This window comes from Corvus moneduloides, chromosome 2 (genome assembly GCF_009650955.1).
Source record: "Corvus moneduloides isolate bCorMon1 chromosome 2, bCorMon1.pri, whole genome shotgun sequence".
Lineage (NCBI taxonomy): Eukaryota > Metazoa > Chordata > Aves > Passeriformes > Corvidae > Corvus > Corvus moneduloides.
In genome coordinates, this window is record NC_045477.1 from 5466658 (window position 1) to 5481079 (window position 14422).

Sequence of the window (14422 nt, forward strand, 5' to 3'; positions counted from 1 at the left end):
GGCCCCTCTGTGTGCAAATGTCATGGACTGGAAAGTGCTGTATTTGTTGAAACTCCTGGTTTTTTTCTTCCAGGACCCAGCATGGTTTCTCAGAAATTTCTGGAATGACAATGGTTCCTACCCTGCTGGACGCATGGATACTGGGGGACTTCTCGCCCCAGAAGGCTGTGACATGCAGCCATGTGGTGCCAGTGCTGGCACTGAGTTCCTGGGATGTGCTCTCCCATCCTGGAGTTAAGGAATTGTGCTGCTGCAAGATCCCAGCTCTAAATCTTGAGGCTTTAGGAAAAGTCTGGCAAGGTGGAAAGAATCACAGGCACATGTCTCTTCCTAAAGCAAGCTGGAGGGTAGAAGGACCTCAGCCTGCTCTATACATTCTCCACAGAGGGAAGAGAAATCAGGACTTGCATCTGCTCTGAAGGAAAAAAATCTCTAGAGCTTTCCCTGGAAGTCAGCTTCAGAGGAAGAAACAGTTGAAAGGATTTGAGGGAAAAGAGACACGTGCTTGGATGATGGTGAGTGAAACTGAAAAGCAAACAGCCTGAGTTATGGGAGGCTTCTCAGATGGTACTTATTGCTCCCAGCCAGCTTTTTCTCTTTTGTGATGGTCTGAAAGAATCTCAGGCATGACGTCCTGGGTAAAATTAAGAGCTTGATTAATTGCAGAAATCCATGAGTAATGGTTCTTCCCAGCAGTTTTGTGATGTGTGTTGGCTGGATTCTGAAGCCTTCTATAGAGTAAATCACAGCAAATGGAGGGGGCAGGAGGACACTGCTTCAGGGCAGGAGGACTCAAGCAGATTAGAAGGGTGCATTTTACACTAGAAGACCAAATATCCATGCGTGTGCAAGAGCTCACAAGCCCAGCAGTGCTGTGGGGCAGGGAAAGTGCCTTTCAAAGGGCTTCCCTTTTCCAAAGTGTGCCATGAGCACTGTGAGAAAAGCAGGCAGGCCTGCTCCTTCATGCTGCACTTCTGTGTGGCTGCATGAAGGCAAATCCTCCCACAGGGATGCATCAGGCACATGGTGTCCCGAGGATTTATCAGAGGGAAGCTTGGAAAAGATTTGTACCCAGGTTTGCTTTCTGGAAGGGTGAAGGATTTGGTCAATTCAAATCTCCTTAATTGTTTTTCTGGACACCTGGGTTTCCTGGTAAAACCCTGTCTGACTTTCTACCAGCCCCCCCTGCCCAGAGAGGTGAGAGGCTGCAGAGGAAACAGGTGTATGCATGAGTCACCTGCAGCCACAAAGGCAAGGAAGTGGTGCCCTGGCTTCTCCCCACAGCCACGAAGGGAGCCCTGCTGGCTCTCCAGGTGGCCACAAGGTCATGTTTAAAGCTACAGGGAGTGGGGAGGAGGCTAGGGAGTTCTCTGAGGACTGAAGTCCTGCCCGTGGCCTAACGTAGAGGTTTCCTCACTTAGCTTCCCATTTATTTTAATTTGAATTCTCTCCTGGTGCTCATACATAGTGCAATGCCCTGCTCCACATAAATCCAGGCACTGCATTCTCACTGGGTCCTTTGCATGCTGGAGCTCCTTTTTAATGCTAAGTGGAGACAAAGATGAAGTAGGACCATAGGACACCTAACAGAAAACTCCCCAAATTGCTACCTGTACTGAAATGTTTTGTTTGTGGGTTAATGTTTTTCATCTCTCTGATTTGGTGATTGACAGGTGATGCCAATATGGGCTTGCACTGTGCAGAGACTCCTGTATGAGCTCATGCAGAAACCTGGGGATAAAATCTAACCAGTAAGTGATGTCAGACAGGACTGTGTTTGTTTGCTGATATTTGTAGTTTTCCTTGAACTGGTGAAAAAAGATATTTAAACTTGATTGAAACAGGCTGAAGTAGCTATAAAGTAATTGGTTTTGCTCTGAATCTTGCAGTTTTGTTTGGCTTCTTGTTGTGAAATGTTAAATTTATTTTCCTTAAAAACTACCCCTCAGGTTCAACTGGGATATGAAAAAATAGCTATCAAAATAATAAGCAATTTTTTTCCTGGTTGGGAGTGATCAGTTTCATCTTTCTGTGTGTGAGAAACAGAGATGCCTAAGCAGTGCACATTAGTAGGATAGATGGTTTTTGCATGTGATACCCATGTGATATGGCAAAGGGGCTTCCTATAATTATCCTATGCCTGTGGAAGGAGAGCAGTAAATTGGTTCTTTCAGCCCAAGAGGAGCCCAAGACTGATTTTTCTGACAATGCTCTCAGTATTTAGGAGTGTTGTCACCAAACCAGAGACAGCACAGGATGTGGCCACTGAAAGAGCGCTTCAGAAAACGAGTGGCAGTGGTTAAAAGCCACACAAGATTGCTCACAAGAAGCAGAGAATAGGGAAATGGGAATCCTTGATGTTGTCTGCTATTCCCACACTCTTCCCCCACTTTCCTCTCAGGCCAGATTTGTGAAGAGCCATGTTTGTCCCTCAGGGAAAGTAACAATTTAACACAGCAGGGAAGGAAGAGGTTTTGCGATGTGCTGCATGAAATGATGCAGGTATCGCTCAACAGCATCTGGTGAAACGTTCCTAAATAGCCTCATCTTCCTGTATCAGCATTTCCAACATCAATAACTTTATTGGTAATAATCACTAAGGTCTGGGATTTCTTGGAGGAGGATGGATGGCTGCATTTGGGGAGAGAATCTAAAGGGCTTTGAAGTATCCTGATAGAAAAATGCTGAGGCAACACCACAATTATTGAGCTGAGAAATCTGCAACGATTTGCAGTTCCCAAATTGTTTGGAAAACATGAGAAATGCTGCCTTGAGAGTAGCTGCTGATGCCTTAATGCCATCAGATTCCTAAGAGCTGGAGAACTCTCGATGTACCACAATCTAGGGTGAATCTAAACCTGACTTAAATGTTTCTCCTGGAGCTCTTGTGGCTGTCTGTGCTGGCCCCATGAGATGCTTTCTCTAGCACTCCCTACAGCCCTATCCCAAATACTTTTGAGAGAAGTTCTTCTCCCATTTCTATCAGGTAGGTCTGAACAAAACCAAGCCAGTCTTCCAGTCAAATTCTTTCTAATCCAGGTCACACAACTTTACCTTCCACCTGACCAATCCTTTCCATTTCTTTCTCCTCTCAGAACTCTGATCACTCTTGCATTAAAAAAGATATTTTGATAAACCACTTCATATAGTTAAAAATAATTATTCTCCACCCTGAGAAGTGGACCCATGTGAAAACTCCATCACAGGAATGGCACAAAATTATCTTTCAGCTACCAAAGTGATGTGAACTAGGAGCCCGCAGCTGTGTAAGCAAATAGACCAGGCTTAGAGGAATCCATGCAGAGCTGAGTGGTGATCTGTGGACTGGTATCTGGCCTGCTTTGTGCAGGCAATCTGCTCTGTGCTGACCTGCATGGGAGCTCACATTTTGTTTCCAAGCACAACAAAGCTGTGAGATGGTTCAGATATGAAAAAAAAGAAGATGGAGATGAAGAAACTTAATGTGATGCCAACATTAATATTATCTGGCCTTGGCAATGGTCGGAGTGCTCCAAAGATGGAAATTTCTGGGCCTTCTGCTTCCTTTAGCCTTCTGCTCTTACCTCCTGTCCAAGTGGCTGAACCCAGCCGGTGATGGTCAGAAATGCCCTGCAGCATTTCCAGTTGTTGGAGCAGAACTCTGGTGACTATGGTGACATAGTCAGTGTGGGTGATACACAGAAATTCATTCTGGACTGGGTTGTGAGGTGCAGTGAAGGAGAATGGAGACAAAGCAGAGAAGACCCATCACTTCTGTACCTCAAGTCATCTTAAAGTTGTCAGAGTTCTGGACCTGTTTGAGGCTTCTTGTATTACACAGAGCAGCCTCCAAGCAGCTCTGTCTGAAAACAGTTTGTCCTCTGAGCTGTACCCCTCCTCAGCTTTGCCACCATCCAGGTTAGACTCCTAGTCTGTCTGGTAATAAAGATGGACTGCTGGAAGAACTGGTGTCAAAAAGGAAGGCTGGTCTCAGCTGATAAAATGAAATAGCAAGAAGTTCAAGTCTCTTGATGTCCCTTCCCACCTGAATTTTGCTGTGATTATAAATTATTGGGAGCAGATGGTCTGCAGCAGGTCGAGGTCAATGCAGCATCTTCTATACAGGTAAATCTTATCAATGTACAGAATTTATTCAGCATTGCGAGAAAAGTAGTAAACTGAGAAATTATTTATGTTATTTTTCAAAAAATCCTTATATCAGGCTGTTAAGGGGGCCAAGTGGCCTTGGTTTGAGAAGGAAGCTTTGTTACAGATCATGAATAAGTAAAAAGAAGGAAATTAATGAAGTAGTTTGCCCGTCTAACACAGAAAAAAATAATAAAGGAACATATCCCGAAGCATATTGTAGCATAGATGCTGTTTAAAATATATGGTAGTGACCCTGAAAAGGGACAAGAACATGACCAAAATCATCACTAGTACAAATATATCTACCTACCTGTGTATGTATCTGGTAAGTGATGTTATACATGGGCATGTATGTCCCATGGCATCAATAACATTCCTAATTTGGGGGGTTAAATTGCTCATTGAGAAGGTTTCTTCTATGTTTTAACACACATTTTATTTACTTTTCTAGGTGCAGATCTGTCAGAGTGGCTTTTTTTTTGTTTTGGTTGCTTGGGTTTTCCTGGTTAGGAGTAAGTGTATCCACTTTTTTTCATGGCCGGCTTTTCTCAGTAAGAAGGAGTCCTGAAAAATGGATACAGGCATTCTGATTTGTTTGCTTTCCCTGGAACATTGTTCTGTGATTGAGACTCCTTTGGCAGAGGATGCTTTGTCCCCAGGTTTCACAGAGACTATTCTTGCCTCCGAGTTCCTGTTCCATTTAGGGAACAATTATTGAAGTGCCTCATAGATTGACATCTTTCTTTTCATGTGCCAGGGGATTTCTGAGGCTGTCCTGAAGAGCCATCTCTCCTGCTCTGAGACACCATGGCACGAGTCCTGTGGGGGCTGTAGCCTGGACTCCTGTGATGGAGTAATCTAAAATGGTCAGGAGTTGAAGCAGTGTGGTAGCAGCTGAAACTCCTGGAGGAATATGAGCTGCTGCACTGGCAGAGGAAGTGTAATGATCTTCAAGTACTCCAGGCCACTGGGTGACCTTAACTCCTCTCAGAAAAGGTTTTAGGAAGCATTCCTGTGAGCAGCTCCATGACAAGAGAGGCCAGATTTCCCAGACATGGGGCTTGTTGCTGGAGGTGAAAGGCGATGTCTTAATATTGATGAGAGACTGCTTTGCTCATTTTGAGAACAAATGACATGGCACAGCTCATGTCCATTTGGCTTTCCTCTGCCTCCCTTCCTCCCTCAGACCCCAAGCAGGGTGCTTTTGTCCATGCTGTCTTGTGGGAGCTGTTATCCATCCTGAATCATCCTGGGAGAGCATCACTGGCCTGTGAATAAATTGTCAGGGAGCATGCTGACTGTTCAACAGTACTGATGATAGTGGGATCAGACTGGAACCTGTGCCTTGGTCCTATTAGTTTGTGAGTTTTAGATGGACCTTCACTGTCTGAGAGAACACTGGGTTTGGAAGAGGAAGGTCACAAAGTAAACAATGAAATTATGACCACACCACTGAGCTCAGGGAGAAAGGGAAAATTAAATCCCCTAAATTGCAACCTGCTGCATTTATTGGACTGCTTTTTGGTAGTGAATAAGGTGATGGATTCCTCAACTTCTGGCTGCCCAAGTAAGTGGATAAGGACATAATCAACACCTTTGCTAAACTGATGAGCTGATGCAGTAGCTACTTGGTGTAGCTCTGGACTTATGTGCAGGTCAGTAGGGTTGATTTTTGCAGAGCCAAATGGCTCCAGCCTTTTGTGTCTGTGGTGTCTCCATGGGCACAGTGAGCCAAGCTCGGAGCCTCAGAATTCCCAATCTGTGCGTGGTTTTCTCTGTGCCAGGCACTGAGTACAAGCTGGCAGGGAGGCAGTCAGTCCTGAGACAACACGTCCATCATCTTTGAAAAACAGTATTTGTGCACTAACGTTGCTTTTTGTAGAAGGGAAGCCAACAGCTATTAAGCATCTAAGTTTAGCTTGGTTGTCCACTTGTCACAGATTGGAGGAGGAGAATCTTGGCTGATTCTTGACTGCTTTTCAACTTTGGGAAGGTGAAAAATTTGTGGAAAGAATGAAAGTGGAGCGTGAAAGCCTGCAGAAAAAAGTTGGTGCAGTCACACTATTACCAAACTGTGCATTCTTACACAGACACAGGAATCAATGCTACAGAGCATTTCTAGATGCTGGAATAAATATCTGGTGTCTACAGAGAAGACGTGCTGTGTCTGGAGATCCACTCCCTAGTGCACTCTGCTCTTTCATTTGGGGTGTCTTTGAAGTGAATTCATATATTGATGTTTGTCCAGTCAGCACCTGAAGGACTTTCATTTTTTAATTTTATCTTCAGGGTAGGTGAAAATAAAGACCACCATGTGTATATATGAGGTGGTTACAGATGAGATTTTTTTGCAAATGAAGAACAAACCTACAAAGCATGTAAAATCAGGAGCCAACTGTACGGCTCCATGGATGGCCAGAAATATTTTGGCTGGCTGAAAACCAGGTTCTTGGTCACTGTTTGTCCTCTGTTCAGCCAAATCAGAAGTGTCCACGTACTGAAGCGTGTTGCTTTTTAATGCACTGAGAATTACCAAGAAACTGAAGATTTTCTTTATTCCTGCCTGGAGCTACCAGGAAGCTGTGTCAGTGTCTGTCAGTTCACTTGGTAGGGACTTGTGTTGGCTTGTTGGTCGGCTGCAGGCACCCGGGTAATTGAAGTGGCAGTGATGTGTAACACCCTACAGTCCTTTGGTCTATTGAGCAAGGAGGAGACGCCCTCACCTACTGACATCATTGTGGTAGCTAGTGCAGGCTGGAGCCCATCCTGCAAAACAAACCTGCAAACAACTGGCAAAAAACCTGCTCAGGAGGAGGGATAAGGACATTGGTGGGGGGCCTGTTCTCTGTGCTGTGCCACATGAGTTACAGAACCCAACCTGGCTTGTTTAAAAACAAGGTCTGGTAGGAACAGCCATCATGGCAGCTCCTGGAGCTCAAGGAGAAAGCTGAGAATTTTTAGCAGGCAGAGGTGTTTTCTTCCTGCACCTCTCTGAACTCACCAGAACCTGGATACAGTTCGGTGGAAATGGTGGATGGGGGATGTGCCACATGGTGTTGGTGTGCCTCAGGACCTCAGAGATCACAGAATAAGGTTCTTGGTTTGAATGCATTCCCTTGGCTATCAGACACAACCATCTCTGGTTCCCAGAGACCCCTTTCCTCAGCTCAGTGATAAAAGCACTTTTTAACACCAAAGCTGCTGTGTTCCCACGCCTGTTGCTGTCATGAGGGAGGCCGGTCTTGAACAATAGCAGAGGAGTAAAGAATGGCCTCGCTAATCGATATCCTGCCTAGACGCTGAGTCAGGTGGCAGCTCGGGCTTCTTTAAAATTCCTACATTGTTCCTGATTTCTCATTTGACTAGGGTAAATTTTTATCTTTAAGGAAAGAAAACACATGGGACCAAGTGTCTCTGCCTGCTCCACCGTTCCTTCCCACACCACCCCCACTCAGTTTTGCTGTCTTTGTCCGGTGGTGGCCTCCAGCAGTGAGGGATATGGATACGATTTGCTAGTTTGGACTTGGAGCTGAGTGTGATTGTGCTATGGTCAGCACAAGGTGGCTGTGGTCTGAGCAGGGCACCCTAAATCACACACATCTGCAAGGCTTTAGAGAATGCACGCTTTCACACCCACATTTCCATGTGGGCTCATATTTATGAGATTGGTCTTAAACTGGTCAGAAGACAAGACAGAGATGCAGGCACAGGTTTCCAGAAAATTTCTCCATAGATGAATGTTTGGAGCCCTGGCAGGATGCTAAGACAGTCTGTGTGTGAACAGACATTTGGAAAATTGACAGAAGTGATCTTTGCTTAAACAAACTGCAAGATCCAGTGGCTCAAACTCTTGAACCCACCTCAGCTGCACTAAAAACTTTTTCCAGAAGGAGAAGGGGGCCGGCGAAGCTTTTTGAAATCGCTGAATCTCTCAGGGATTTTCAGGATCCTCTTTGGGGGTTTCATCCTGCTCCTGTCATCCCAGAGCATCACCCCAGGGCTCCTCTCGCCAGCCTGGACTGGGACAGGGGGAACTGTGGCTCTGCTCCTTCACCTGCACCAAAGGCTGCAGAGGAGAAAGCTCAGAGACCTTCAGGGTTTTCCTCAGGGCTGGGGGGTCCCTAGGACATCTTTATGGCTCTTTGGCCCTGCTTGCTTCCTGCTGAAAGGCCTCAGCAGAGGGGGAGAGCGTGGTCCTGGCTGTGCCGCTGGGCAGGAACTGTTAGAGCTGCAAAGGGGACTGGTAAGGGTTACATTTGCGCGTGTAGATACGAGATAAGAGCTGACCTACCCTTCACCCCAAACTGAACTCTCTGAAGCTCAAACAAGGTAAGCAAGTGCTTGTGAAAATGCTGGGGGAAGCCTGCCAGACTGGTGAACTTGCTGCTCCTGTCTGGGGCTGGGAGCAGACCTTCAGCCACTATCCATGGGGTCCGTGAGGAGCTTGCTAGGGTCTTGCCTAAAATGCCTGAAGACTGATGGCACAGAGGAATCAGGAGCTAAGGATGCCTGTCAGGAGCCAGAGAGAGGGGTGTGGGTGGAGGGAGAAATAGAAATTACAGACAGTGGAGAAATAATTTCAAATTAAGCTGAAATAGCATCTACAAGATATTTGAGCAAGGCCTTTCCTGCATGTAGTCCCTGATTGTTGCTTACAGATATCCTTACAGCAATTCACATTACAGATACTGTCACAGCCTCTTCCCCTGTGCAAATATAAACAGGTCAGCATCCACATGTAAGTGTGTGACAGAGTTCCCATATAGGAAATGTGTTTCTTCTGGGAAGGAAACATCTCCCTTTAGTGATATCCCTGAGTGTTTAAGTCTCCTGTGAGCCTTGGATGTGTTTTTCACAGCACGGGAAGTGGTGCTTGCCAACACAAGCATGGTATGGCATGGGGAGGGCTGGTCTGGCCCAGCACCAAGCTCTCACCCCTAAACCCTACGTGCCTGCTGTCCCCAGAGTGAGCAGGAGGATCTGCCTGTGCTGCTGCTGCCTGTGAGGTGCATTGGTGAGATGTGTTTTTGTATTGGATCTCAGGGAGTAGGGAGAGGCTCTTTTTGCCCATGGTGTCTTTATGAAAACTAGGAAACAGAAAGCATGGGTATCTCAGGAGGTTTTTTCCAGCAAGCACACACCAAGAAAAAGTGACTCTCTCTTCTCTCTATGAATGTAAATTCAGGGTGCCAGAGGATCACACAGTTGGGCTGGTTAAACACTCAGTGCCGCTCAGCCTTGCTCAGGTGGGGACTCCCTGGAGGTGAACTGAACATTTCAGACCTGGGTGTGTGTGCTGAGGCTGCTCATCAGGGCTTCATTGGCACCAGCTGGGAAAGGGAGCAGCTAAGCCAAGCACACCTGGTTCATGGTAATATAAGGGAGTCCTTTAGCTCATTGCAGAGGTTGTGGGTGTTTGCTGTGGGTCAGAGCCTGATGGCAGTGCTGTGGTGAGTTGGTTGCTCTCTAGAGCAGTGTTGCTTGAGCTACTGGGCCTCAGCTGTGGTAGCCCAGGCAGTGGGGGCATCCTTGGTACATGTGTGGGTCCAAATTCCCAAATTTCAGGTTGTTTTGAAACACTCTGATCAGTCTGTGGCCAGTTAGGCTGTCTCTGCTGTTGCCATATGGAGTTAATGGTCATCATGGCAAGGATGGATGCAGGATGTTTTTGCTCTAACAACATTTTTATTGCCCTGTGATATGGTTAAGCCTCCTCTTCTTGTGTGGGACTCAGCTCAGGGGCTGCACAACAGAAATAAATTTCTTATGCTCTTCTTCACCTTCCCCTGAAAATCTGGTGGAAAAAGACTTAAGTCCTAATCAAGCTGTTAGTCACATCAGGTTTCCCAGGCCTTGGGGCTTGCCTAAGCAGGGGGCTAATCTCTGTGGGGTGTATGCCAGGCATGCTGCTGGGGGCTCTGCTCCAGGCATGTGTGAGTGCTCGCCTGGGAAAGCAAGTCACTCCAGGCAGCAGATCTTCCCTCTCGGGGAGGGAATGGTGGGCAGGCATGAAGCAACCAGGGTACAGGTCCATCAGCGTGTTTGAGCAATGAAAAATCTCTTAAATGCTCACTAAGGAACCCGTGGGCGTTTTGTAAGAAAAAATTTGTTCCCTGCAGGGCTGGTGCTGTGGCAGCTTCCAGTGGAGATGAGATGGATGGATGGATGGATGGACAGGAGGCTGTGTACCGAGAGGAGAGGGTGAAAGCTCCTTCCAAGGCAGCAGCTGGTGAGAAGGAGCCTGGGCTGCTCAGTGTCACCACACACGAGGCCCGTGGGGAAGCGTGAGCCCGGCTTCAGTCCTTGTCAGTGGCACCTCGTTGACTTTTAGCGCTTCCTTATCGCGTCTGCGCTCACCTCGCGCGGCGCTGATAAAATGCCATGGCCGGGGCGATCTGCTGAGCAGCCCTGCAGAAACCTTGCAGAGCATGGGAGCCTGAGCTGCCAGCGGCCAGCCCGGGGCTCCAGGGCAGAGCAAGGTAACAAAGGAACATCCTAACCTGGGACAAGGCGAGGGCGGGATGACCTCCAAGGTGTATCCGAGGGGACTGGCACGGCAGCACGTGAATCTTAGGTTAGAATTTGGGTTTGCAGAAGTTGGGCTCGCTGTGACTTCCCCATACCCAGCAGAGCTGGAAGCGTAAGCCATGTGAAGTGATTGCAGGGTGTTAGCTCTCAGAGCTATAAACAATAGAGTAGGGAAAGAATGCCCAGGGTTTTTTTTTTTTTGTTTGTTTGTTTGTTTTTTTAGTCTTTTTTTTTTCCTTCTTTCCCAGTAATAACATTTTTCTCTCGGGCCATTAAGCACCTAAGTAGTTCTGGTAGAAACTTTAATTATCACTAAAAAAGGGTATTATTTTCCAAAATGTTATTGCTACCTTACCTCTGGGGTAGGCCTATCTTTGGGCCCGCAACAACTTTTAAAGGTAGTTTTAATTAATTTTTTTTTTTACAGGTGAGCAACTTGCAGGAATACACATGGGAGAGTTCTCTTGATGGGTTTGAACTAAGGGGCCCTGAGTATAAAACCCTGAGCATCTACTGATCAGGTATGTAATTTTTGAAACCTGTAACTGGTGTACAGTATCTTGCCACTGCAGGAGAACAATGAAACCTGGCTGGCTGGAAAGAAGAATTTTCCTCTGAGTGTGAAATTTAGATGTTTAAGAATGCTTTATTTTTCTTTTCCTTTATTTTATTTTTTTTCAATTTATTTTAAAAGGGCCTTAAAGTTAGTGTCCTTCTTCTTGAATTGGAGAGAAAAATTCATGATGTCAGAGTTCCTTGCTGGAGAAAAATTTCTAAAGTTTTTACCACAGAAGCTGGGGTCAAAGTCCTTCACTTTTTTTCATGACTGAAGTTTTGACTTCACCTTTACTGGTCCAAATATTCTAAATGATTAAAAGTGAAACAAACTTTCCTTTAGAGGAAGGAATTATCATTAACAACAGAAGCTTGTAGTGAAATCAATGAAAGGTTTCAGTTTGACTTGCTGTTCTACTGTTACATCCTATTCAGAAAATAGGCTTAAGCAGCTCCCAGCATATTTTTTTTCTTCTTTGGCTACAGCTCTACTCTGTGCTATGTTATTCATTGAATGCTATTATCCCAGGTCTCTTATATAGCACTACTCTTGGAATCATCCCTGTAACCACTTCCACATGCTGCAGACTAGCAGAATGGAAGAAGCTCCTTTCCATATTCCCTGTATTCACGGGAACTTTGCCAAGTTCTTGTTCTCCAATACTTGCTGAGATACCTCAAAGTTTATTTTCCAAATCATAGTCCCAAAGCTTTTCTCACAGGAAGATCTAGTGTTGCCCCAGTCACCTTTAGGAGTCTCTTATTTTTTCTCCCACCAACTTTGATCTTTTCCGTGCTTTTGAACTATTCTTCTCTTCTGCTTTCTTCTGTTTCTGCCCAACATCTTGTACTAATGTCTCCTTGTTTCAGTGTCTCACCATTTCTCCAGTCTTCTATCATCCCCCGCCAACATCTGGAACTCTGTGTGGGAAACCTGGGCCTTTTCCCAAGACCACCATGCTTCATCACCCCCAGAACTTTTGCTCTTCTCCCTGACAGTGACATTCAGATTCCCACACCTTTTACTGTTTCTAAGCTCTGTCTTGCATATGAACCCATAAAATCTCACCATTTTTTTCCTCTGAAACCTTTTTGCCTACACTGGCTGTTTGAAAAGCTCCTTTATGCCTCTTTTCCAAGCTTTCAAAATTTATTATAGTGAACTTCAACATTGTTGGTCTTTTTGAATTTTTTTTGGACTCTGCTCATACTAGGCAGGATTGAGACCACAACACCTTGAAAACAGTGAATAAGTAATTCCCCTTGACATGAATACTGATTGTCTGCCCACCTAGGAGTTAGCAAAGGTAATACTAAGGTCTTTGTGTGCCACCTGGCACCTACTGCTAGTCCTTTGAGAGAGCAGTACTTAGATTTCCAATGCTGCTGGTGCCACCTTGCCCTCGAAGTCTCTAGTCTCTGTCAATAATATCCTTAAAGTCTGTATTTTGTAACAGCCTGAGGATGGTATCTAGTTCTTGCTTCAGTCCACTGGGATCCCTCTGCCTCTCCCTCTGTCTGGGCTAGATCTCATACAGGATTTTCTCTGAAATTTTAAACAGCTTCCTTGTCAGATCTGAGTGAATTTCATTCAGAATGTGCTCCAACCTGAAGGGTAGAGCCTTCTGTCCAAGACACGTGAGGTCAAATGGAGAAAGCGTTGAACTTCATTTTTTTCTTCTTTTTTCCCCATGTTCTAGTGAAATGTCCTAATTAGTGACCTACTGGGCCACATCACCACCACCAGCCTGACTTACTATAATTTTTTTTTTTTTTTCTGGAGTGCTTTATGAAAACCCCACTGCATTTTGTACATAGACCAGGAAAGACAGCGAGGTGGAGAGTCCCATTTTCAGATGGATACACGTTCTACAGATCGGTGTGAGATATCCATGTCCTTATGAAGTCATACCCTCAGCCACTGTTTTTCCATGGATATCTGATGTGGCATCCCCTAAGGGTGCTGGTATTTTCTGGTGCTCTTCTGAGGCACCTAGTGCCAACCACCTCCAGTCTTTGTGCAGCAGTGAAGGGATGTGAGCTATCAGCTGAGCTGCTCCTGTTTGCTGCTGACCTGGTGAAACAGTTCACCATGCCAGCAAAAAAGGGAGGAGGAGAAGAAAAAGGGAAATAGAGAAAATAAAAAGCAGAGCATGAAGTTAATGAAAGTGGGGGAGTACTTCTGGTATTATAATGTTACCAGAATTAGGTTTCTTTAGCTCCTGCTGTGCTTTGCTAAAAACGAGTCTAGTTAGCAGCAGCAGATGTGAGTGTAACAGCTGTACAACTGTCAGGGGAATGAGAGAAGCTATGAGAAATCCATGAATTAAGTAGATTCTCTTGCTTTTTGTGTGGAGGTCTTTGAAGTGGCAGTTCTCAAAGTGTGTCCTACTGGCTGCTCATGTCGAGTGATTGGGATGTTGTAGAAGGTGAGAGAAGGGTGCAGCAAGCATGATGCATGGTATGCTTTCAGCCAGGAAAAGGACAGCATCTGGGGAATGGGTTATTGGAGCTGCTGGGGGATGATGGGGTAGCTGTGAGGAAAGATGTAGCTTAGGAGTAGACACTAATGTTGCAGAAATGGGGATGGGAATTTGTGCAGCCAAGAATAAATGCATTTATGGAAAGGATACTGGTGGTTATTTGGTAACCAGAAGCTTAAATGATCAAAGAGTTTAGTAAGACCTTCTGACTTTGCCTTGCCCTTCCAAAAATATATCATGGCTGTGTGGAAGGTCACCTCCCATCCCTTCTTAGATGTTAATCACCCCCTTCAGTATAGGTGGCCTATCAGATTGCATAGGCTGGGTAAACACTGGGATATATGATAGCACATTTGCTGGGCTGTAGGATCTAAAGGTAAGGCTGATATCTGGAATGCCAAGATATTTGTGAGGGGAGGCAGGATTCCTGCTCTCTTCAGCTGCTTGCCCTCCAAGTGGAAGGAGAAGGCATTTCAAATTCCTTGCAAGCTCCAGGCTGTAAACAGGCTCTTCCTGTATGAAACAATAAGGATCTAACAGTAATCAGGAGTTGTCTGCTGTTCTGAACACGTCTAATACTACTGGGATATGCTTTTGTGGGGAGTATGAAGCCCATCAGTTCAGGGGGACAGAGGTGCCCAGTGCTACTGGTGTAGAACATCCGAGAAGATGGTATTGAACACAGAGTCATGGGGCAAAGAAGAAATCAAGTCCCATCGAGCTGAAGC

At 45.7% G+C, this 14422-nt stretch overlaps 1 protein-coding gene across 2 annotated transcripts in view; it reads left to right on the top strand.

Moving 5' to 3' along the window:
- GJA8 (gap junction protein alpha 8) overlaps positions 1 to 14422 on the top strand; it is a 39488-nt gene that overhangs the window by 1710 nt on the left and 23356 nt on the right. For both annotated transcript variants that reach the window (XM_032096619.1, XM_032096628.1), the window contains exons 2-4: positions 74 to 515; positions 10248 to 10607; positions 11084 to 11177. The gene's annotated coding sequence lies outside the window, so the exon portion shown is untranslated. The remainder of the gene's footprint in view (positions 1 to 73; positions 516 to 10247; positions 10608 to 11083; positions 11178 to 14422) is intronic.